The sequence below is a fragment of the Oryzias latipes genome, chromosome 23 (genome assembly GCF_053564925.1).
Source record: "Oryzias latipes strain Hd-rR chromosome 23, Olatipes_Hd-rR_3.1".
Classification (NCBI taxonomy): domain Eukaryota; kingdom Metazoa; phylum Chordata; class Actinopteri; order Beloniformes; family Adrianichthyidae; genus Oryzias; species Oryzias latipes.
Genome location: NC_136259.1, coordinates 13281942 through 13306234, shown reverse-complemented (window position 1 = coordinate 13306234; position 24293 = coordinate 13281942). Strand labels below are relative to the sequence as shown.

The window sequence follows — 24293 nt, the reverse complement described above, 5'->3', positions numbered from 1 at the left end:
GGCACTGGCCTCCTAAGCCAGGGATTGGGGGTTCAAGTCCCCTCTGAGGTGCTTCAAATGTTGCAGCTCTTCATTATAAAGAAAGTCATTGATTCTAAGTGAAATTCTGTACATGAGCTTCTTCCTTCACCAACCCTGTTTGTGTGTCAATTCCAGCATTCTCCAACTCCTCTCCCTTATTAAAATGATTCCAAATTAATCCAAAAGTGCTGCTCAAACTATTTATTGGCTTTCTCCCACACTCAGCTGCAAACATCCCTGGTCAACAGCCTAACCCAACTTACAACTGTGCATTACTCAGAAGCCAACTGTTCCACATACAATCTACAAGTGAACAAACTTGGATCTCCTCAACTGTTTTTTTTTTCAAGTTGTGTGGTTAAAGTTTGTAACAGTGCACAATAGACCGAGTCAATATTAGGCAAGCACCTAACTTTGTCTTAAGGCCACGCTACAACGTCAGCAATCCAAAGAGTCGCAGCTTGCGCTCTGCACAGATGTACCCTTGTGCTATCCTATGACCTTGGCCTTAAATTGACGTGTTTTCCCTACCATGACAAAGGTGGATAAAGGTGAAAGGGATTTCCTGTAATCCATGGAAACCAGTGAAGATCACAAATCATTGAAGAAAAAGGCTCAGCACACTGTCTAGATGACCGAAATCCCAACATCAAAGTGCATCAGATAGCACAAGTGTTAAACAATGACCCTGATGTGATTTGAACACACAACCTTCTGATCTGGAGTCAGATGCGCTACCATTGCGCCACAGAGTCCTTTTCAATATCTGTAAACACATTCTACTGGCAAGATTTTGACCCTTTTTGGCTCTTTCTTCAGTGCTGGCCAAATTTCTCATGGTCACTACACAACAGGCATGTTTATGTTTTTTTTCAAAAATTATTTTCTAAGGGTCAGAATCCAACTGACTTCATAACTTGTAATGCCTTTTTCTTATTCACTGTAGTTTCTTTGATCGCTGTTATGTGACTAGGTCTTTTCGTCTGTAGTTCATGTCAGTGGTTTTCCTTGGCCTTTTCTTCATCGTCTCTACTATTGTCTAACTGTAACTTTTCAACTAGGAACTGTGTCGTTTTTTTCAAGAGGTACAAGTCAGCATCAAGAAAACAGTCTCCTTTTCAAGAAAGGAAAAAGTCACAACAGAAAAGCTATAGTTGAAATGTCAGCCTTCTTTAAGTAAGACTACGAGATGAAAGATGACAAAGAGCCAAGAAAGTGGGTTCAAATAGAGAAGTGGTGTTCATGTTTGCTCCATATCAGAACAGCAAGAAAATTTACACCATATGGAGCTTTTTGACAGTTCAAGGGCATTGGCTGGATAACCATTGACTACTATTGGTTGCTACCAACTATGAGCTAATATTGGATCAAAACATACCCCTGATGTGTGCGATTGTGTGAACAATACCACACTAACAGCATGGCCATTGTGCAGATTCACTTTTATGCATTTGAACATTAGCCTAAAGGCATGTAGAGACTCCTACTACATTCAAACGGACTCTGGAACACACATTCATCCCATGCCTGGTGTGTATGTAGTAGCATGGTGAGAGTTTTTGACCTCAGCTGTATTTGTCCACAGTGTCCAGCAGATACAACATACCCTTCCCTTTAGTGCGTGCGGCTGGATGTCGTTTGTATCTTGATTGTTTTCTCTTTATTTGTAAGGATGCCTTGGTGCCGTTATGAAAAGTTTGTTCAAAAAGTAGAGTTAGCCCTCCTATGGGCTAGTTGTGGATAAAACTGCATGCTGTACATCCCTCTTTCAAGTTCTGTAAGACCTAGAAGTGGAACACGACCACTTCCAATGAAACGCCTGTACCAACGCACTTGTATGCACATTTTGGGCTAAGTCGTTGAAAACTGTTTCAACACGCATCGCGAAGCATGTTTTTTTATAATCGTTTTAGGGCTCCACACACAAGACGCACGGCCATTGAATGAGCGTCAAATCTTACAAAGTGGAACATTGACCAGTCAAGGACTGGGATTTGATAGTGACTTATTGGTCGCGGCTTTTTCAAAACACAAAGTACCAATGGTTTTAAAAGTGACCATGAAGCAGAATTTAGTCATTGTTGTCAGTGGCCTGTCGGAGTTAAATGACACCAACTCTTTCATGTGTGAACATAGTTTTCAGGCCTCAGTGGCCTAATGGATAAGGCACTGGCCTCCTAAGCCAGGGATTGGGGGTTCAAGTCCCCTCTGAGGTGCTTCAAATGTTGCAGCTTTTCATTATAAAGAAAGTCATTCATTCTAAGTGAAATTCTGCACATGAGCTTCTTCCTTCACCAACCCTGTTTGTGTGTCAATTCCAGCATTCTCCAACTCCTCTCCCTTATTAAAATGATTCCAAATTAATACAAAAGTGCTGCTCAAACTATTTATTGGCTTTCTCCCACACTCAGCAGAAAACATCCCTGGTCAACAGCCTAACCCAACTTACAACTGTGCATTACTCAGAAGCCAACTGTTCCACATACAATCTACAAGTGAACAAACTTAGATCTCCTCAACCGTTTTTTTTTTTCAAGTTGTGTGGTTAAAGTTTGTAACAGTGCACAATAGACCGAGTCAATATTAGGCAAGCACCTAACTTTGTCTTAAGGCCACGCTACAACGTCAGCAATCCAAAGAGTCGCAGCTTGCGCTCTGCACAGATGTACCCTTGTGCTATCCTATGACCTTGGCCTTAAATTGACGTGTTTTCCCTACCATGACAAAGGTGGATAAAGGTGAAAGGGATTTCCTGTAATCCATGGAAACCAGTGAAGATCACTAATCATTGAAGAAAAAGGCTCAGCACACTGTCTAGATGACCCAAATCCCAACATCAAAGTGCATCAGATAGCACAAGTGTTAAACAATGACCCTGATGTGATTTGAACACACAACCTTCTGATCTGGAGTCAGACGCGCTACCATTGCGCCACAGAGTCCTTTTCAATATCTGTAAACACATTCTACTGGCAAGATTTTGACCCTTTTTGGCTCTTTCTTCAGTGCTGGCCAAATTTCTCATGGTCACTACACAACAGGCATGTTTATGTTTTTTTTCAAATTATTTTCTAAGGGTCAGAATCCCACTGACTTCATAACTTGTAATGCCTTTTTCTCATTCACTGTAGTTTCTTTGATCGCTGTTATGTGACTAGGTCTTTTCGTCTGTAGTTCATGTCAGTGGTTTTCCTTGGCCTTTTCTTCATCGTCTCTACTATTGTCTAACTGTAACTTTTCAACTAGGAACTGTGTCGTTTTTCTCAAGAGGTACAAGTCAGCATCAAGAAAACAGTCTCCTTTTCAAGAAAGGAATAAGTCACAACAGAAAAGCTATAGTTGAAATGTCAGCCTTCTTTAAGTAAGACTACGAGATGAAAGATGACAAAGAGCCAAGAAAGTGGGTTCAAATAGAGAAGTGGTGTTCATGTTTGCTCCATATCAGAACAGCAAGAAAATTTACACCATCTGGAGCTTTTTGACAGTTCAAGGGCATTGGCTGGATAACCATTGACTACTATTGGTTGCTACCAACTATGAGCTAATATTGGATCAAAACATACCCCTGATGTGTGCGATTGTGTGAACAATACCACACTAACAGCATGGCCATTGTCCAGATTCACTTTTATGCATTTGAACATTAGCCTGAAGGCATGTAGAGACTCCTACTACATTCAAACGGACTCTGGAACACACATTCATCCCATGCCTGGTGTGTATGTAGTAGCATGGTGAGAGTTTTTGACCTCAGCTGTATTTGTCCACAGTGACCAGCAGATACAACATACCCTTCCCTTTAGTGCGTGCGGCTGGATGTCGTTTGTATCTTGATTGTTTTCTCTTTATTTGTAAGGATGCCTTGGTGCCGTTGTGAAAAGTTTGTTCAAAAAGTAGCGTTAGCCCTCCTATGGGCTAGTTGTGGATAAAACTGCATGCTGTACATCCCTCTTTCAAGTTCTGTAAGACCTAGAAGTGGAACACGACCACTTCCAATGAAACGCCTGTACCAACGCACTTGTATGCACATTTTGGGCTAAGTCGTTGAAAACTGTTTCAACACGCATCGCGAAGCATGTTTTTTTATAATCGTTTTAGGGCTCCACGCACAAGACGCACGGCCATTGAATGAGTGTCAAATCTTACAAAGTGGAACATTGACCAGTCAAGGACTGGGATTTGATAGTGACTTATTGGTCGCGGCTTTTTCAAAACACAAAGTACCAATGGTTTTAAAAGTGACCATGAAGCGGAATTTAGTCATTGTTGTCAGTGGCCTGTCGGAGTTAAATGACACCAACTCTTTCATGTGTGAACACAGTTGTCAAGCCTCAGTGGCCTAATGGATAAGGCACTGGCCTCCTAAGCCAGGGATTGGGGGTTCAAGTCCCCTCTGAGGTGCTTCAAATGTTGCAGCTCTTCATTATAAAGAAAGTCATTGATTCTAAGTGAAATTCTGCACATGAGCTTCTTCCTTCACCAACCCTGTTTGTGTGTCAATTCCAGCATTCTCCAACTCCTCTCCCTTATTAAAATGATTCCAAATTAATCCAAAAGTGCTGCTCAAACTATTTATTGGCTTTCTCCCACACTCAGCTGCAAACATCCCTGGTCAACAGCCTAACCCAACTTACAACTGTGCATTACTCAGAAGCCAACTGTTCCACATACAATCTACAAGTGAACAAACTTGGATCTCCTCAACTGTTTTTTTTTTCAAGTTGTGTGGTTAAAGTTTGTAACAGTGCACAATAGACCGAGTCAATATTAGGCAAGCACCTAACTTTGTCTTAAGGCCACGCTACAACGTCAGCAATCCAAAGAGTCGCAGCTTGCGCTCTGCACAGATGTACCCTTGTGCTATCCTATGACCTTGGCCTTAAATTGACGTGTTTTCCCTACCATGACAAAGGTGGATAAAGGTGAAAGGGATTTCCTGTAATCCATGGAAACCAGTGAAGATCACAAATCATTGAAGAAAAAGGCTCAGCACACTGTCTAGATGACCGAAATCCCAACATCAAAGTGCATCAGATAGCACAAGTGTTAAACAATGACCCTGATGTGATTTGAACACACAACCTTCTGATCTGGAGTCAGACGAGCTACCATTGCGCCACAGAGTCCTTTTCATTATCTGTAAACACATTCTACTGGCAAGATTTTGACCCTTTTTTTCCTCTCTCTCAGTGCTGGCCAAATTTCTCAAAGTCACTACACAACAGGCATGTTTATGTTTTTTTTCAAATTATTTTCTAAGGGTCAGAATCCCACTGACTTCCTAACTTGTAATGCCTTTTTCTCATTCACTGTAGTTTCTTTGATCGCTGTTATGTGACTAGGTCTTTTCGTCTGTAGTTCATGTCAGTGGTTTTTCTTGGCCTTTTCTTCATCGTCTCTACTATTGTCTAACTGTAACTTTTCAACTAGGAACTGTGTCGTTTTTCTCAAGAGGTACAAGTCAGCATCAAGAAAACAGTCTCCTTTTTGAGAAAGGAAAAAGTCACAACAGAAAAGCTATAGTTGAAATGTCAGCCTTCTTTAAGTAAGACTACGAGATGAAAGATGACAAAGAGCCAAGAAAGTGGGTTCAAATAGAGAAGTGGTGTTCATGTTTGCTCCATATCAGAACAGCAAGAAAATTTACACCATATGGAGCTTTTTGACAGTTCAAGGGCATTGGCTGGATAACCATTGACTACTATTGGTTGCTACCAACTATGAGCTAATATTGGATCAAAACATACCCCTGATGTGTGCGATTGTGTGAACAATACCACACTAACAGCATGGCCATTGTCCAGATTCACTTTTATGCATTTGAACATTAGCCTAAAGGAATGTAGAGACTCCTACTACATTCAAACGGACTCTGGAACACACATTCATCCCATGCCTGGTGTGTATGTAGTAGCATGGTGAGAGTTTTTGACCTCAGCTGTATTTTTCGACAGTGTCCAGCAGATACAACATACCCTTCCCTTTAGTGCGTGCGGCTGGATGTCGTTTGTATCTTGATTGTTTTCTCTTTATTTGTAAGGATGCCTTGGTGCCGTTGTGAAAAGTTTGTTCAAAAAGTAGAGTTAGCCCTCCTATGGGCTAGTTGTGGATAAAACTGCATGCTGTACATCCCTCTTTCAAGTTCTGTAAGACCTAGAAGTGGAACACGACCACTTCCAATGAAACGCCTGTACCAACGCACTTGTATGCACATTTTGGGCTAAGTCGTTGAAAACTGTTGCAACACGCATCGCGAAGCATGTTTTTTTATAATCGTTTTAGGGCTCCACGCACAAGACGCACGGCCATTGAATGAGCGTCAAATCTTACAAAGTGGAACATTGACCAGTCAAGGACTGGGATTTGATAGTGACTTATTGGTCGCGGCTTTTTCAAAACACAAAGTACCAATGGTTTTAAAAGTGACCATGAAGCAGAATTTAGTCATTGTTGTCAGTGGCCTGTCGGAGTTAAATGACACCAACTCTTTCATGTGTGAACATAGTTGTCAAGCCTCAGTGGCCTAATGGATAAGGCACTGGCCTCCTAAGCCAGGGATTGGGGGTTCAAGTCCCCTCTGAGGTGCTTCAAATGTTGCAGCTCTTCATTATAAAGAAAGTCATCGATTCATAGTGAAATTCTGCACATGAGCTTCTTCCTTCACCAACCCTGTTTGTGTGTCAATTCCAGCATTCTCCAACTCTTCTCCCTTATTAAAATGATTCCAAATTAATCCAAAAGTGCTGCTCAAACTATTTATTGGCTTTCTCCCACACTCAGCAGAAAACATCCCTGGTCAACAGCCTAACCCAACTTACAACTGTGCATTACTCAGAAGCCAACTGTTCCACATACAATCTACAAGTGAACAAACTTGGATCTCCTCAACTGTTTTTTTTCCAAGTTGTGTGGTTAAAGTTTGTAACAGTGCACAATAGACCGAGTCAATAATAGGCAAGCAACTGACTTTGTCTTAAGGCCATGCTACAACGTCAGCAATCCAAAGAGTCGCAGCTTGCGCTCTGCACAGATGTACCCTTGTGCTATCCTATGACCTTGGCCTTAAATTGACGTGTTTTCCCTACCATGACAAAGGTGGATAAAGGTGAAAGGGATTTCCTGTAATCCATGGAAACCAGTGAAGATCACAAATCATTGAAGAAAAAGGCTCAGCACACTGTCTAGATGACCCAAATCCCAACATCAAAGTGCATCAGATAGCACAAGTGTTAAACAATGACCCTGATGTGATTTGAACACACAACATTCTGATCTGGAGTCAGACGCGCTACCATTGCGCCACAGAGTCATTTTCAATATCTGAAAACACATTCTACTGGCAAGATTTTGACCCTTTTTTGCTCTTTATCAGTGCTGGCCAAATTTCTCAAGGTCACTACACAACAGGCATGTTTATGTTTTTTTTCAAATTATTTTCTAAGGGTCAGAATCCCACTGACTTCATAACTTGTAATGCCTTTTTCTCATTCACTGTAGTTTCTTTGATCGCTGTTATGTGACTAGGTCTTTTCGTCTATAGTTCATGTCAGTGGTTTTTCTTGGCCTTTTCTTCATCGTCTCTACTATTGTCTAACTGTAACTTTTCAACTAGGAACTGTGTCGTTTTTCTCAAGAGGTACAAGTCAGCATCAAGAAAACAGTCTCCTTTTCAAGAAAGGAATAAGTCACAACAGAAAAGCTATAGTTGAAATGTCAGCCTTCTTTAAGTAAGACTACGAGATGAAAGATGACAAAGAGCCAAGACAGTGGGTTCAAATAGAGAAGTGGTGTTCATGTTTGCTCCATATCAGACCAGCAAGAAAATTTACACCATATGGAGCTTTTTGACAGTTCAAGGGCATTGGCTGGATAACCATTGACTACTATTGGTTGCTACCAACTATGAGCTAATATTGGATCAAAACATACCCCTGATGTGTGCGATTGTGTGAACAATACCACACTAACAGCATGGCCATTGTCCAGATTCACTTTTATGCATTTGAACATTAGCCTAAAGGTATGTAGAGACTCCTACTACATTCAAACGGACTCTGGAACACACATTCATCCCATGCCTGGTGTGTATGTAGTAGCATGGTGAGAGTTTTTGACCTCAGCTGTATTCGACGACAGCGTCCAGCAGATAACAACATACCCTTCCCTTTAGTGCGTGCGGCTAGATGTCGTTTGTATTTTGATTGTTTTCTCTTTATTTGTAAGGATGCCTTGGTGCCGTTGTGAAAAGTTTGTTCAAAAAGTAGAGTTAGCCCTCCTATGGGCTAGTTGTGGATAAAACTGCATGCTGTACATCCCTCTTTCAAGTTCTGTAAGACCTAGAAGTGGAACACGACCACTTCCAATGAAACGCCTGTACCAACGCACATGTATGCACATTTTGGGCTAAGTCGTTGAAAACTGTTGCAACACGCATCGCGAAGCATGTTTTTTTATAATCGTTTTAGGGCTCCACGCACAAGACGCACGGCCATTGAATGAGCGTCAAATCTTACAAAGTTGAACAATGACCAGTCAAGGACTGGGATTTGATAGTGACTTATTGGTCGCGGCTTTTTCAAAACACAAAGTACCAATGGTTTTAAAAGTGACCATGAAGCAGAATTTAGTCATTGTTGTCAGTGGCTTGTCGGAGTTAAATGACACCAATTCTTTCATGTGTGAACATAGTTGTCAAGCCTCAGTTGCCTAATGGATAAGGCACTGGCCTCCTAAGCCAGGGATTGGGGGTTCAAGTCCCCTCTGAGGTGCTTCAAATGTTGCAGCTCTTCATTATAAAGAAAGTCATTGATTCTAAGTGAAATTCTGCACATGAGCTTCTTCCTTCACCAACCCTGTTTGTGTGTCAATTCCAGCATTCTCCAACTCTTCTCCCTTATTAAAATGATTCCAAATTAATACAAAAGTGTTGCTCAAACTATTTATTGGCTTTCTCCCACACTCAGCAGAAAACATCCCTGGTCAACAGCCTAACCCAACTTACAACTGTGCATTACTCAGAAGCCAACTGTTCCACATACAATCTACAAGTGAACAAACTTGGATCTCCTCAACTGTTTTTTTTCCAAGTTGTGTGGTTAAAGTTTGTAACAGTGCACAATAGACCGAGTCAATAATAGGCAAGCAACTGACTTTGTCTTAAGGCCATGCTACAACGTCAGCAATCCAAAGAGTCGCAGCTTGCGCTCTGCACAGATGTACCCTTGTGCTATCCTATGACCTTGGCCTTAAATTGACGTGTTTTCCCTACCATGACAAAGGTGGATAAAGGTGAAAGGGATTTCCTGTAATCCATGGAAACCAGTGAAGATCACAAATCATTGAAGAAAAAGGCTCAGCACACTGTCTAGATGACCCAAATCCCAACATCAAAGTGCATCAGATAGCACAAGTGTTAAACAATGACCCTGATGTGATTTGAACACACAACCTTCTGATCTGGAGTCAGACACGCTACCATTGCGCCACAGAGTCCTTTTCAATATCTGTAAACACATTCTACTGGCAAGATTTTGACCCTTTTTGGCTCTTTCTTCAGTGTTGGCCAAATTTCTCAAGGTCACTACACAACAGGCATGTTTATGTTTTTTTTCAAATTATTTTCTAAGGGTCAGAATCCCACTGACTTCCTAACTTGTAATGCCTTTTTCTCATTCACTGTAGTTTCTTTGATCGCTGTTATGTGACTAGGTCTTTTCGTCTATAGTTCATGTCAGTGGTTTTTCTTGGCCTTTTCTTCATCGTCTCTACTATTGTCTAACTGTAACTTTTCAACTAGGAACTGTGTCGTTTTTCTCAAGAGGTACAAGTCAGCATCAAGAAAACAGTCTCCTTTTCAAGAAAGGAAAAAGTCACAACAGAAAAGCTATAGTTGAAATGTCAGCCTTCTTTAAGTAAGACTACGAGATGAAAGATGACAAAGAGCCAAGACAGTGGGTTCAAATAGAGAAGTGGTGTTCATGTTTGCTCCATATCAGCACAGCAAGAAAATTTACACCATATGGAGCTTTTTGACAGTTCAAGGGCATTGGCTGGATAACCATTGACTACTATTGGTTGCTACCAACTATGAGCTAATATTGGATCAAAACATACCCCTGATGTGTGCGATTGTGTGAACAATACCACACTAACAGCATGGCCATTGTCCAGATTCACTTTTATGCATTTGAACATTAGCCTAAAGGCATGTAGAGACTCCTACTACATTCAAACGGACTCTGGAACACACATTCATCCCATGCCTGGTGTGTATGTAGTAGCATGGTGAGAGTTTTTGACCTCAGCTGTATTCGTCGACAGCGTCCAGCAGATAACAACATACCCTTCCCTTTGGTGCGTGCGGCTAGATGTCGTTTGTATCTTGATTGTTTTCTCTTTATTTGTAAGGATGCCTTGGTGCCGTTGTGAAAAGTTTGTTCAAAAAGTAGAGTTAGCCCTCCTATGGGCTAGTTGTGGATAAAACTGCATGCTGTACATCCCTCTTTCAAGTTCTGTAAGACCTAGAAGTGGAACACGACCACTTCCAATGAAACGCCTGTACCAACGCACATGTATGCACATTTTGGGCTAAGTCGTTGAAAACTGTTGCAACACGCATCGCGAAGCATGTTTTTTTATAATCGTTTTAGGGCTCCACGCACAAGACGCACGGCCATTGAATGAGCGTCAAATCTTACAAAGTTGAACAATGACCAGTCAAGGACTGGGATTTGATAGTGACTTATTGGTCGCGGCTTTTTCAAAACACAAAGTACCAATGGTTTTAAAAGTGACCATGAAGCAGAATTTAGTCATTGTTGTCAGTGGCTTGTCGGAGTTAAATGACACCAATTCTTTCATGTGTGAACATAGTTGTCAAGCCTCAGTGGCCTAATGGATAAGGCACTGGCCTCCTAAGCCAGGGATTGGGGGTTCAAGTCCCCTCTGAGGTGCTTCAAATGTTGCAGCTCTTCATTATAAAGAAAGTCATTGATTCTAAGTGAAATTCTGCACATGAGCTTCTTCCTTCACCAACCCTGTTTGTGTGTCAATTCCAGCATTCTCCAACTCCTCTCCCTTATTAAAATGATTCCAAAAGTGCTGCTCAAACTATTTATTGGCATTCTCCCACACTCAGCAGAAAACATCCCTGGTCAACAGCCTAACCCAACTTACAACTGTGCATTACTCAGAAGCCAACTGTTCCACATACAATCTACAAGTGAACAAACTTGGATCTCCTCAACTGTTTTTTTTTCAAGTTGTGTGGTTAAAGTTTGTAACAGTGCACAATAGACGGAGTCACTAATAGGCAAGCACCTAACTTTGTCTTAAGGCCATGCAACAACATCAGCAATCCAAAGAGTCGCAGCTTGCACTCTGCACAGATGCACCCTTGTGCTATCCTATGACCTTGGCCTTAAATTGACGTGTTTTCCCTACCATGACAAAGGTGGATAAAGGTGAAAGGGATTTCCTGTAATCCATGGAAACCAGTGAAGATCACAAATCATTGAAGAAAAAGGCTCAGCACACTGTCAAGATGACCCAACTCCCAATGTCAAAGTGCATCAGATAGCACAAGTGTTAAACAATGACCCTGATGTGATTTGAACACACAACCTTCTGATCTGGAGTCAGACACGCTACTAATGCACCACAGAGTCCTTTTCAATATCTGTAAACACATTCTACTGGCAAGATTTTGACCCTTTTTTGCTCTTTCTTCAGTGCTGGCCAAATTTCTCAAGGTCACTACACAACAGGCATGTTTATGTTTTTTTTCAAATTATTTTCTAAGGGTCAGAATCCCACTGACTTCCTAACTTGTAATGCCTTTTTCTCATTCACTGTAGTTTCTTTGATCGCTGTTATGTGACTAGGTCTTTTCGTCTATAGTTCATGTCAGTGGTTTTTCTTGGCCTTTTCTTCATCGTCTCTACTATTGTCTAACTGTAACTTTTCAACTAGGAACTGTGTCGTTTTTCTCAAAAGGTACAAGTCAGCATCAAGAAAACAGTCTCCTTTTCAAGAAAGGAAAAAGTCACAACAGAAAAGCTATAGTTGAAATGTCAGCCTTCTTTAAGTAAGACAACGAGATGAAAGATGACAAAGAGCCAAGACAGTGGGTTCAAATAGAGAAGTGGTGTTCATGTTTGCTCCATATCAGACCAGCAAGAAAATTTACACCATATGGAGCTTTTTGACAGTTCAAGGGCATTGGCTGGATAACCATTGACTACTATTGGTTGCTACCAACTATGAGCTAATATTGGATCAAAACATACCCCTGATGTGTGCGATTGTGTGAACAATACCACACTAACAGCATGGCCATTGTCCAGATTCACTTTTATGCATTTGAACATTAGCCTAAAGGTATGTAGAGACTCCTACTACATTCAAACGGACTCTGGAACACACATTCATCCCATCCCTGGTCTGTATGTAGTAGCATGGTGAGAGTTTTTTACCTTAGCTGTATTTGTCGACCGCGTCCAGCAGATAACAACATACCCTTCTCTTTTGTGCGTGCAGCTAGATGTCGTTTGTATCTTGATTGTTTTCTCTTTATTTGTAAGGATGCCTTGGTGCCGTTGTGAAAAGTTTGTTCAAAAAGTAGAGTTAGCCCTCCTATGGGCTAGTTGTGGATAAAACTGCATGCTGTATATCCCTCTTTCAAGTTCTGTAAGACCTAGAAGTGGAACACGACCACTTCCAATGATACGGCTGTACCAACGCACTTGTATGCACATTTTGGGCTAAGTCGTTGAAAACTGTTGCAACACGCATCGCGAAGCATGTTTTTTTATAATCGTTTTAGGGCTCCACGCACAAGACGCACGGCCATTGAATGAGCGTCAAATCTTACAAAGTTGAACATTGACCAGTCAAGGACTGGGATTTGATAGTGACTTATTGGTCGCGGCTTTTTCAAAACACAAAGTACCAATGGTTTTAAAAGTGACCATGAAGCAGAATTTAGTCATTGTTGTCAGTGGCCTGTCGGAGTTAAATGACACCAATTCTTTCATGTGTGAACATAGTTGTCAAGCCTCAGTGGCCTAATGGATAAGGCACTGGCCTTCTAAGCCAGGGATTGGGGGTTCAAGTCCCCTCTGAGGTGCTTCAAATTTTGCAGCTCTTCATTATAAAGAAAGTCATTGATTCTTAGTGAAATTCTGCACATGAGCTTCTTCCTTCACCAACCCTGTTTGTGTGTCAATTCCAGCATTCTCCAACTCCTCTCCCTTATTAAAATGATTCCAAATTAATCCAAAAGTGCTGCTCAAACTATTTATTGGCTTTCTCCCACACTCAGCAGAAAACATCCCTGGTCAACAGCCTAACCCAACTTACAACTGTGCATTACTCAGAAGCCAACTGTTCCACATACAATCTACAAGTGAACAAACTTGGATCTCCTCAACTGTTTTTTTTATCAAGTTGTGTGGTTAAAGTTTGTAACAGTGCACAATAGACGGAGTCACTAACAGGCAAGCACCTAACTTTGTCTTAAGGCCATGCTACAACGTCAGCAATCCAAAGAGTCGCAGCTTGCACTCTGCACAGATGCACCCTTGTGCTATCCTATGACCTTGGCCTTAAATTGACGTGTTTTCCCTACCATGACAAAGGTGGATAAAGGTGAAAGGGATTTCCTGTAATCCATGGAAACCAGTGAAGATCACAAATCATTGAAGAAAAAGGCTCAGCACACTGTCTAGATGACCCAAATCCCAACATCAAAGTGCATCAGATAGCACAAGTGTTAAACAATGACCCTGTTGTGAATTGAACACACAACCTTCTGATCTGGAGTCAGACGCGCTACCATTGCACCACAGAGTCCTTTTCAATATCTGAAAACACATTCTACTCGCAAGATTTTGACCCTTTTTTGCTCTTTCTTCAGTGCTGGCCAAATTTCTCAAGGTCACTACACAACAGGCATGTTTATGTTTTTTTTCAAATTATTTTCTAAGGGTCAGAATCCCACTGACTTCCTAACTTGTAATGCCTTTTTCTCATTCACTGTAGTTTCTTTGATCGCTGTTATGTGACTAGGTCTTTTCGTCTATAGTTCATGTCAGTGGTTTTTCTTGGCCTTTTCTTCATCGTCTCTACTATTGTCTAACTGTAACTTTTCAACTAGGAACTGTGTCGTTTTTCTCAAAAGGTACAAGTCAGCATCAAGAAAACAGTCTCCTTTTCAAGAAAGGAAAAAGTCACAACAGAAAAGCTATAGTTGAAATGTCAGCCTTCTTTAAGTAAGACAACGAGATGAAAGATGACAAAGAGCCAAGACAGTGGGTTCAAATAGAGAAGTGGTGTTCATGTTTGCTCCATATCAGACCAGCAAGAAAATTTACACCATATGGAGCTTTTTGACAGTTCAAGGGCATTGGCTGGATAACCATTGACTACTATTGGTTGCTACCAACTATGAGCTAATATTGGATCAAAACATACCCCTGATGTGTGCGATTGTGTGAACAATACCACACTAACAGCATGGCCATTGTCCAGATTCACTTTTATGCATTTGAACATTAGCCTAAAGGTATGTAGAGACTCCTACTACATTCAAACGGACTCTGGAACACACATTCATCCCATCCCTGGTCTGTATGTAGTAGCATGGTGAGAGTTTTTTACCTTAGCTGTATTTGTCGACCGCGTCCAGCAGATAACAACATACCCTTCTCTTTTGTGCGTGCAGCTAGATGTCGTTTGTATCTTGATTGTTTTCTCTTTATTTGTAAGGATGCCTTGGTGCCGTTGTGAAAAGTTTGTTCAAAAAGTAGAGTTAGCCCTCCTATGGGCTAGTTGTGGATAAAACTGCATGCTGTATATCCCTCTTTCAAGTTCTGTAAGACCTAGAAGTGGAACACGACCACTTCCAATGATACGGCTGTACCAACGCACTTGTATGCACATTTTGGGCTAAGTCGTTGAAAACTGTTGCAACACGCATCGCGAAGCATGTTTTTTTATAATCGTTTTAGGGCTCCACGCACAAGACGCACGGCCATTGAATGAGCGTCAAATCTTACAAAGTTGAACATTGACCAGTCAAGGACTGGGATTTGATAGTGACTTATTGGTCGCGGCTTTTTCAAAACACAAAGTACCAATGGTTTTAAAAGTGACCATGAAGCAGAATTTAGTCATTGTTGTCAGTGGCCTGTCGGAGTTAAATGACACCAATTCTTTCATGTGTGAACATAGTTGTCAAGCCTCAGTGGCCTAATGGATAAGGCACTGGCCTCCTAAGCCAGGGATTGGGGGTTCAAGTCCCCTCTGAGGTGCTTCAAATTTTGCAGCTCTTCATTATAAAGAAAGTCATTGATTCTTAGTGAAATTCTGCACATGAGCTTCTTCCTTCACCAACCCTGTTTGTGTGTCAATTCCAGCATTCTCCAACTCCTCTCCCTTATTAAAATGATTCCAAATTAATCCAAAAGTGCTGCTCAAACTATTTATTGGCTTTCTCCCACACTCAGCAGAAAACATCCCTGGTCAACAGCCTAACCCAACTTACAACTGTGCATTACTCAGAAGCCAACTGTTCCACATACAATCTACAAGTGAACAAACTTGGATCTCCTCAACTGTTTTTTTTATCAAGTTGTGTGGTTAAAGTTTGTAACAGTGCACAATAGACGGAGTCACTAACAGGCAAGCACCTAACTTTGTCTTAAGGCCATGCTACAACGTCAGCAATCCAAAGAGTCGCAGCTTGCACTCTGCACAGATGCACCCTTGTGCTATCCTATGACCTTGGCCTTAAATTGACGTGTTTTCCCTACCATGACAAAGGTGGATAAAGGTGAAAGGGATTTCCTGTAATCCATGGAAACCAGTGAAGATCACAAATCATTGAAGAAAAAGGCTCAGCACACTGTCTAGATGACCCAAATCCCAACATCAAAGTGCATCAGATAGCACAAGTGTTAAACAATGACCCTGTTGTGAATTGAACACACAACCTTCTGATCTGGAGTCAGACGCGCTACCATTGCACCACAGAGTCCTTTTCAATATCTGAAAACACATTCTACTCGCAAGATTTTGACCCTTTTTTGCTCTTTCTTCAGTGCTGGCCAAATTTCTCAAGGTCACTACACAACAGGCATGTTTATGTTTTTTTTCAAATTATTTTCTAAGGGTCAGAATCCCAATGACTTCCTAACTTGTAATGCCTTTTTCTCATTCACTGTAGTTTCTTTGATCGCTGTTATGTGACTAGGTCTTTTCGTCTATAGTTCATGTCAGTGGTTTTTCTTGGCCTTTTCTTCATCGTCTCTACTATTGTCTAACTGTAACTTTTCAACTAGGAACTGTGTCGTTTTTCTCAAGAGGTACAAGTCAGCATCAAGAAAACAGTCTCCTTTTCAAGAAAGGAAAAAGTCACAACAGAAAAGCTATAGTTGAAATGTCAGCCTTCTTTAAGTAAGACTACGAGATGAAAGATGACAAAGAGCCAAGACAGTGGGTTCAAATAGAGAAGTGGTGTTCATGTTTGCTCCATATCAGACCAGCAAGAAAATTTACACCATATGGAGCTTTTTAACAATTCAAGGGCATTGGCTGGATAACCATTGACTACTATTGGTTGCTACCAACTATGAGCTAATATTGGATCAAAACATACCCCTGATGTGTGCGATTGTGTGAACAACACCACACTAACAGCATGGCCATTGTCCAGATTCACTTTTATGCATTTGAACATTAGCCTAAAGGTATGTAGAGACTCCTACTACATTCAAACGGACTCTGGAACACACATTCATCCCATGCCTGGTGTGTATGTAGTAGCATGGTGAGAGTTTTTGACCTCAGCTGTATTTGTCGACCGCGTCCAGCAGATAACAACATACCCTTCCCTTTAGTGCGTGCGGCTAGATGTCGTTTGAATCTTGATTGTTTTCTCTTTATTTGTAAGGATGCCTTGGTGCCGTTGTGAAAAGTTTGTTCAAAAAGTAGAGTTAGCCCTCCTATGGGCTAGTTGTGGATAAAACTGCATGCTGTACATCCCTCTTTCAAGTTCTGTAAGACCTAGAAGTGGAACACGACCACTTCCAATGAAACGGCTGTACCAACGCACTTGTATGCACATTTTGGGCTAAGTCGTTGAAAACTGTTGCAACACGCATCGCGAGGCATGTTTTTTTATAATCGTTTTAGGGCTCCACGCACAAGACGCACGGCCATTGAATGAGCGTCAAATCTTACAAAGTTGAACATTGACCAGTCAAGGACTGGGATTTGATAGTGACTTATTGGTCGCGGCTTTTTCAAAACACAAAGTACCAATGGTTTTAAAAGTGACCATGAAGCAGAATTTAGTCATTGTTGTCAGTGGCTTGTCGGAGTTAAATGACACCAATTCTTTCATGTGTGAACATAGTTGTCAAGCCTCAGTGGCCTAATGGATAAGGCACTGGCCTCCTAAGCCAGGGATTGGGGGTTCAAGTCCCCTCTGAGGTGCTTCAAATGTTGCAGCTCTTCATTATAAAGAAAGTCATTGATTCTAAGTGAAATTCTGCACATGAGCTTCTTCCTTCACCAACCCTGTTTGTGTGTCAATTCCAGCATTCTCCAACTCCTCTCCCTTATTAAAATGATTCCAAATTAATCCAAAAGTGCTGCTCAAACTATTTATTGGCTTTCTCCCACACTCAGCAGAAAACATCCCTGGTCAACAGCCTAACCCAACTTACAACTGTGCATTACTCAGAAGCCAACTGTTCCACATACAATCTACAAGTGAACAAACTTGGATCTCCTCAACTGTTTTTTTTTCAAGTTGTGTGGTTAAAGTTTGTAACAGTGCACAATAGGAGGAGTCACTAATAGGCAAGCACCTAACTTTGTCTTAAGGCCATGCTACACATCAGCAATCCAAAGAGTCGCAGCTTGCACTCTGCACAGATGCACCCTTGTGCTATCCTATGACCTTGGCCTTAAATTGACGTGTTTTCCCTACCATGACAAAGGTGGATAAAAGTGAAAGGGATTTCCTGTAATCCATGGAAACCAGTGAAGATCACAAATCATTGAAGAAAAAGGCTCAGCACACTGTCTAGATGACCCAAATCCCATTATCAAAGTGCATCAGATAGCACAAGTGTTAAACAATGACCCTGATGTTATTTGAACACACAACCTTCCGATCTGGAGTCAGACACGCTACCATTGCGCCACAGAGTCATTTTCAATATCTGAAAACACATTCTAGTAGCAAGATTTTGACCCTTTTTTGCTCTTTCTTCAGTGCTGGCCAAATTTCTCAAGGTCACTACACAACAGGCATGTTTATGTTTTATTTCAAATTATTTTCTAAGGGTCAGAATCCCACTGACTTCCTAACTTGTAATGCCTTTTTCTCATTCACTGTAGTTTCTTTGATCGCTGTTATGTGACTAGGTCTTTTCGTCTATAGTTCATGTCAGTGGTTTTTCTTGGCCTTTTCTTCATCGTCTCTACTATTGTCTAACTGTAACTTTTCAACTAGGAACTGTGTCGTTTTTCTCAAGAGGTACAAGTCAGCATCAAGAAAACAGTCTCCTTTTCAATAAAGGAAAAAGTCACAACAGAAAAGCTATAGTTGAAATGTCAGCCTTCTTTAAGTAAGACTACGAGATGAAAGATGACAAAGAGCCAAGACAGTGGGTTCAAATAGAGAAGTGGTGTTCATGTTTGCTCCATATCAGACCAGCAAGAAAATTTACACCATATGGAGCTTTTTGACAGTTCAAGGGCATTGGCTGGATAACCATTGACTACTATTGGTTGCTACCAACTATGAGCTAATATTGGATCAAAACATACCCCTGATGTGTGCGATTTTGTGAACAATACCACACTAACAGCATGGCCATTGTCCAGATTCACTTTTATGCATTTGAACATTAGCCTAAAGGTATGTAGAGACTCCTACTACATTCAAACGGACTCTGGAACACACATTCATCCCATGCCTGGTGTGTATGTAGTAGCATGGTGAGAGTTTTTGACCTCAGCTGTATTTGTCGACCGCGTCCAGCAGATAACAACATACCCTTCCCTTTAGTGCGTGCGGCTAGATGTCGTTTGTATCTTGATTGTTTTCTCTTTATTTGTAAGGATGCCTTGGTGCCGTTGTGAAAAGTTTGTTCAAAAAGTAGAGTTAGCCCTCCTATGGGCTAGTTGTGGATAAAACTGCATGCTGTACATCCCTCTTTCAAGTTCTGTAAGACCTAGAAGTGGAACACGACCACTTCCAATGAAACGGCTGTACCAACGCACTTGTATGCACATTTTGGGCTAAGTCGTTGAAAACTGTTGCAACACGCATCGCGAAGCATGTTTTTTTATAATCGTTTTAGGGCTCCACGCACAAGACGCACGGCCATTGAATGAGCGTCAAATCTTACAAAGTTGAACATTGACCAGTCAAGGACTGGGATTTAATAGGGACTTATTGGTCGCGGCTTTTTCAAAACACAAAGTACCAATGGTTTTAAAAGTGACCATGAAGCAGAATTTAGTCATTGTTGTCAGTGGCCTGTCGGAGTTAAATGACACCAACTCTTTCATGTGTGAACATAGTTGTCAAGCCTCAGTGGCCTAATGGTTAAGGCACTGGCCTCCTAAGCCAGGGATTGGGGGTTCAAGTCCCCTCTGAGGTGCTTCAAATGTTGCAGCTCTTCATTATAAAGAAAGTAATTGATTCTAAGTGAAATTCTGCACATGAGCTTCTTCCTTCACCAACCCTGTTTGTGTGTCAATTCAAGCATTCTCCAACTCCTCTCCCTTATTAAAATGATTCCAAATTAATCCAAAAGTGCTGCTCAAACTTTTTATTGGCTTTCTCCCACACTCAGCATAAAAAAAATCCCTGGTCAACAGCCTAACACAACTTACAACTGTGCATTACTCAGAAGCCAACTGTTCCACATACAATCTACAAGTGAACAAACTTGGATCTCCTCAACTGTTTTTTTTTCAAGTTGTGTGGTTAAAGTTTGTAACAGTGCACAATAGACGGAGTCACTAATAGGCAAGCACCTAACTTTGTCTTAAGGCCATGCTACAACGTCAGCAATCCAAAGAGTCGCAGGTTGCACTCTGCACAGATGCACCCTTGTGCTATCCTATGACTTTGGCCTTAAATTGACGTGTTTTCCCTACCATGACAAAGGTGGATAAAGGTGAAAGGGATTTCCTGTAATCCATGGAAACCAGTGAAGATCACAAATCATTGAAGAAAAAGGCTCAGCACACTGTCTAGATGACCAAAATCCCAACATCAAAGTGCATCAGATAGCACAAGTGTTAAACAATGACCCTGATGTGATTTGAACACACAACCTTCTGATCTGGAGTCAGACACACTACCATTGCGCCACAGAGTCCTTTTCAATATCTGTAAAAACATTCTACTGGCAAGATTTTGACCCTTTTTTGCTCTTTCTTCAGTGCTGGCCAAATTTCTCAAGGTCACTACACAACAGGCATGTTTATGTTTTTTTTCAAATTATTTTCTAAGGGTCAGAATCCCACTGACTTCCTAACTTGTAATGCATTTTTCTCATTCACTGTAGTTTCTTTGATCGCTGTTATGTGACTAGGTCTTTTCGTCTATAGTTCATGTCAGTGGTTTTTCTTGGCCTTTTCTTCATCGTCTCTACTATTGTCTAACTGTAACTTTTCAACTAGGAACTGTGTCGTTTTTCTCAAGAGGTACAAGTCAGCATCAAGAAAACAGTCTCCTTTTCAAGAAAGGAAAAAGTCACAACAGAAAAGCTATAGTTGAAATGTCAGCCTTCTTTAAGTAAGACTACGAGATGAAAGATATGACAAAGAGCCAAGACAGTGGGTTCAAATAGAGAAGTGGTGTTCATGTTTGCTCCATATCAGAACAGCAAGAAAATTTACACCATATGGAGCTTTTTGACAGTTCAAGGGCATTGGCTGGATAACCATTGACTACTATTGGTTGCTACCAACTATGAGCTAATATTGGATCAAAACATACCCCTGATGTGTGCGATTGTGTGAATAATACCACACTAACAGCATGGCCATTGTCCAGATTCACTTTTATGCATTTGAACATTAGCCTAAAGGTATGTAGAGACTCCTACTACATTCAAACGGACTCTGGAACACACATTCATCCCATGCCTGGTGTGTATGTAGTAGCATGGTGAGAGTTTTTGACCTCAGCTGTATTTGTTGACCGCGTCCAGCAGATAACAACATACCCTTCCCTTTAGCGCGTGCGGCTAGATGTCGTTTGTATCTTGATTGTTTTCTCTTTATTTGTAAGGATGCCTTGGTGCCGTTGTGAAAAGTTTGTTCAAAAAGTAGAGTTAGACCTCTTATGGGCTAGTTGTGGATAAAACTGCATGCTGTACATCCCTCTTTCAAGTTCTGTAAGACCTAGAAGTGGAACACGACCACTTCCAATGAAACGCCTGTACCAACGCACTTGTATGCACATTTTGGGCTAAGTCGTTGAAAACTGTTGCAACACGTATCGCGAGGCATGTTTTTTTATAATCGTTTTAGGGCTCCACGCACAAGACGCACGGCCATTGAATGAGCGTCAAATCTTACAAAGTGGAACATTGACCAGTCAAGGACTGGGATTTGATAGTGACTTATTGGTCGCGGCTTTTTCAAAACACAAAGTACCAATGGTTTTAAAAGTGACCATGAAGCAGAATTTAGTCATTGTTGTCAGTGGCCTGTCGGAGTTAAATGACACCAACTCTTTCATGTGTGAACATAGTTGTCAAGCCTCAGTGGGCTAATGGATAAGGCAATGGCCTCCTAAGCCAGGAATTGGGGGTTCACGTCCCCTCTGAGGTGCTTCAAATGTTGCAGCTCTTCATTATAAAGAAAGTCATTGATTCAAAGTGAAATTCTGCACATGAGCTTCTTCCTTCTCCAACCCTGTTTGTGTGTCAATTCCAGCATTCTCCAACTCCTCTCCCTTATTAAAATGATTCCAAATTAATCCAAAAGTGCTGCTCAAACTATTTATTGGCTTTCTCCCACACTCAGCAGAAAACATCCCTGGTCAACAGCCTAACACAACTTACAACTGTGCATTACTCAGAAGCCAACTGTTCCACATACAATCTACAAGTGAACAAACTTGGATCTCCTCAACTGTTTTTTTTTTCAAGTTGTGTGGTTAAAGTTTGTAACAGTGCACAATAGACCGAGTCACTAATAGGCAAGCACCTAACTTTGTCTTAAGGCCATGCTACAACGTCAGCAATCCAAAGAGTCGCAGCTTGCGCTCTGCACAGATGTACCCTTGTGCTATCCTATGACCTTGGCCTTAAATTGACGTGTTTTCCCTACCATGACAAAGGTGGATAAAGGTGAAAGGGATTTCCTGTAATCCATGGAAACCAGTGAAGATCACAAATCATTGAAGAAAAAGGCTCAGCACACTGTCTAGATGACCCAAATCCCAACATCAAAGTGCATCAGATAGCACAAGTGTTAAACAATGACCCTGATGTGATTTGAACACACAACCTTCTGATCTGGAGTCAGACACGCTACCATTGCGCCACAGAGTCCTTTTCAATATCTGTAAACACATTCTACTGGCAAGATTTTGACCCTTTTATGCTCTTTCTTCTGTGCTGGCCAAATTTCTCAAGGTCACTACACAACAGGCATGTCTATGTTTTTTTTCAAATTATTTTCTAAGGGTCAGAATCCCACTGACTTCATAACTTGTAATGCCTTTTTCTCATTCACTGTAGTTTCTTTGATCGCTGTTATGTGACTAGGTCTTTTCGTCTGTAGTTCATGTCAGTGGTTTTTCTTGGCCTTTTCTTCATCGTCTCTACTATTGTCTAACTGTAACTTTTCAACTAGGAACTGTGTCGTTTTTCTCAAGAGGTACAAGTCAGCATCAAGAAAACAGTCTCCTTTTCAAGAAAGGAAAAAGTCACAACAGAAAAGCTATAGTTGAAATGTCAGCCTTCTTTAAGTAAGACTACGAGATGAAAGAAGACAAAGAGCCAAGAAAGTGGGTTCAAATAGAGAAGTGGTGTTCATGTTTGCTCCATATCAGAACAGCAAGAAAATTTACACCATATGGAGCTTTTTGACAGTTCAAGGGCATTGGCTGGATAACCATTGACTACTATTGGTTGCTACCAACTATGAGCTAATATTGGATCAAAACTTACCCCTGATGTGTGCGATTTTGTGAACAATACCACACTAACAGCATGGCCATTGTCCAGATTCACTTTTATGCATTTGAACATTAGCCTAAAGGTATGTAGAGACTCCTACTACATTCAAACGGACTCTGGAACACACATTCATCCCATGCCTGGTGTGTATGTAGTAGCATGGTGAGAGTTTTTGACCTCAGCTGTATTTGTCGACCGCGTCCAGCAGATAACAACATACCCTTCCCTTTAGTGCGTGCGGCTAGATGTCGTTTGTATCTTGATTGTTTTCTCTTTATTTGTAAGGATGCCTTGGTGCCGTTGTGAAAAGTTTGTTCAAAAAGTAGAGTTAGCCCTCCTATGGGCTAGTTGTGGATAAAACTGCATGCTGTACATCCCTCTTTCAAGTTCTGTAAGACCTAGAAGTGGAACACGACCACTTCCAATGAAACGGCTGTACCAACGCACTTGTATGCACATTTTGGGCTAAGTCGTTGAAAACTGTTGCAACACGCATCGCGAAGCATGTTTTTTTATAATCGTTTTAGGGCTCCACGCACAAGACGCACGGCCATTGAATGAGCGTCAAATCTTACAAAGTTGAACATTGACCAGTCAAGGACTGGGATTTAATAGGGACTTATTGGTCGCGGCTTTTTCAAAACACAAAGTACCAATGGTTTTAAAAGTGACCATGAAGCAGAATTTAGTCATTGTTGTCAGTGGCCTGTCGGAGTTAAATGACACCAACTCTTTCATGTGTGAACATAGTTGTCAAGCCTCAGTGGCCTAATGGTTAAGGCACTGGCCTCCTAAGCCAGGGATTGGGGGTTCAAGTCCCCTCTGAGGTGCTTCAAATGTTGCAGCTCTTCATTATAAAGAAAGTAATTGATTCTAAGTGAAATTCTGCACATGAGCTTCTTCCTTCACCAACCCTGTTTGTGTGTCAATTCAAGCATTCTCCAACTCCTCTCCCTTATTAAAATGATTCCAAATTAATCCAAAAGTGCTGCTCAAACTTTTTATTGGCTTTCTCCCACACTCAGCATAAAAAAAATCCCTGGTCAACAG

At 41.2% G+C, this 24293-nt stretch overlaps 20 non-coding genes across 20 annotated transcripts; 10 read left to right on the top strand and 10 right to left on the bottom strand.

The window, feature by feature from the left end:
• Positions 1 to 704: 704 nt before the first annotated feature.
• trnaw-cca (transfer RNA tryptophan (anticodon CCA)) lies at positions 705 to 776 on the bottom strand. The gene has a single exon. It is a non-coding gene; the product is annotated as a tRNA-Trp (tRNA).
• A 1388-nt stretch (positions 777 to 2164) lies between these two features.
• On the top strand, positions 2165 to 2237 carry trnar-ccu (transfer RNA arginine (anticodon CCU)). Its single transcript has one exon. It is a non-coding gene; the product is annotated as a tRNA-Arg (tRNA).
• Positions 2238 to 2891: 654 nt separating this feature from the next.
• Positions 2892 to 2963, bottom strand: trnaw-cca (transfer RNA tryptophan (anticodon CCA)). The gene has a single exon. It is a non-coding gene; the product is annotated as a tRNA-Trp (tRNA).
• A 1386-nt stretch (positions 2964 to 4349) lies between these two features.
• Positions 4350 to 4422, top strand: trnar-ccu (transfer RNA arginine (anticodon CCU)). Its single transcript has one exon. It is a non-coding gene; the product is annotated as a tRNA-Arg (tRNA).
• A 653-nt stretch (positions 4423 to 5075) lies between these two features.
• trnaw-cca (transfer RNA tryptophan (anticodon CCA)) lies at positions 5076 to 5147 on the bottom strand. The gene has a single exon. It is a non-coding gene; the product is annotated as a tRNA-Trp (tRNA).
• A 1386-nt stretch (positions 5148 to 6533) lies between these two features.
• trnar-ccu (transfer RNA arginine (anticodon CCU)) lies at positions 6534 to 6606 on the top strand. Its single transcript has one exon. It is a non-coding gene; the product is annotated as a tRNA-Arg (tRNA).
• Positions 6607 to 7258: 652 nt separating this feature from the next.
• On the bottom strand, positions 7259 to 7330 carry trnaw-cca (transfer RNA tryptophan (anticodon CCA)). Its single transcript has one exon. It is a non-coding gene; the product is annotated as a tRNA-Trp (tRNA).
• Positions 7331 to 8716: 1386 nt separating this feature from the next.
• trnar-ccu (transfer RNA arginine (anticodon CCU)) lies at positions 8717 to 8789 on the top strand. Its single transcript has one exon. It is a non-coding gene; the product is annotated as a tRNA-Arg (tRNA).
• A 652-nt stretch (positions 8790 to 9441) lies between these two features.
• trnaw-cca (transfer RNA tryptophan (anticodon CCA)) lies at positions 9442 to 9513 on the bottom strand. The gene has a single exon. It is a non-coding gene; the product is annotated as a tRNA-Trp (tRNA).
• Positions 9514 to 10900: 1387 nt separating this feature from the next.
• On the top strand, positions 10901 to 10973 carry trnar-ccu (transfer RNA arginine (anticodon CCU)). The gene has a single exon. It is a non-coding gene; the product is annotated as a tRNA-Arg (tRNA).
• Positions 10974 to 13074: 2101 nt separating this feature from the next.
• trnar-ucu (transfer RNA arginine (anticodon UCU)) lies at positions 13075 to 13147 on the top strand. Its single transcript has one exon. It is a non-coding gene; the product is annotated as a tRNA-Arg (tRNA).
• Positions 13148 to 13800: 653 nt separating this feature from the next.
• Positions 13801 to 13872, bottom strand: trnaw-cca (transfer RNA tryptophan (anticodon CCA)). The gene has a single exon. It is a non-coding gene; the product is annotated as a tRNA-Trp (tRNA).
• Positions 13873 to 15259: 1387 nt separating this feature from the next.
• On the top strand, positions 15260 to 15332 carry trnar-ccu (transfer RNA arginine (anticodon CCU)). Its single transcript has one exon. It is a non-coding gene; the product is annotated as a tRNA-Arg (tRNA).
• A 653-nt stretch (positions 15333 to 15985) lies between these two features.
• Positions 15986 to 16057, bottom strand: trnaw-cca (transfer RNA tryptophan (anticodon CCA)). The gene has a single exon. It is a non-coding gene; the product is annotated as a tRNA-Trp (tRNA).
• Positions 16058 to 17444: 1387 nt separating this feature from the next.
• trnar-ccu (transfer RNA arginine (anticodon CCU)) lies at positions 17445 to 17517 on the top strand. The gene has a single exon. It is a non-coding gene; the product is annotated as a tRNA-Arg (tRNA).
• A 651-nt stretch (positions 17518 to 18168) lies between these two features.
• On the bottom strand, positions 18169 to 18240 carry trnaw-cca (transfer RNA tryptophan (anticodon CCA)). Its single transcript has one exon. It is a non-coding gene; the product is annotated as a tRNA-Trp (tRNA).
• Positions 18241 to 19627: 1387 nt separating this feature from the next.
• trnar-ccu (transfer RNA arginine (anticodon CCU)) lies at positions 19628 to 19700 on the top strand. Its single transcript has one exon. It is a non-coding gene; the product is annotated as a tRNA-Arg (tRNA).
• A 654-nt stretch (positions 19701 to 20354) lies between these two features.
• On the bottom strand, positions 20355 to 20426 carry trnaw-cca (transfer RNA tryptophan (anticodon CCA)). The gene has a single exon. It is a non-coding gene; the product is annotated as a tRNA-Trp (tRNA).
• A 2115-nt stretch (positions 20427 to 22541) lies between these two features.
• trnaw-cca (transfer RNA tryptophan (anticodon CCA)) lies at positions 22542 to 22613 on the bottom strand. Its single transcript has one exon. It is a non-coding gene; the product is annotated as a tRNA-Trp (tRNA).
• Positions 22614 to 24000: 1387 nt separating this feature from the next.
• Positions 24001 to 24073, top strand: trnar-ccu (transfer RNA arginine (anticodon CCU)). Its single transcript has one exon. It is a non-coding gene; the product is annotated as a tRNA-Arg (tRNA).
• The last annotated feature ends 220 nt before the right edge of the window (positions 24074 to 24293 follow it).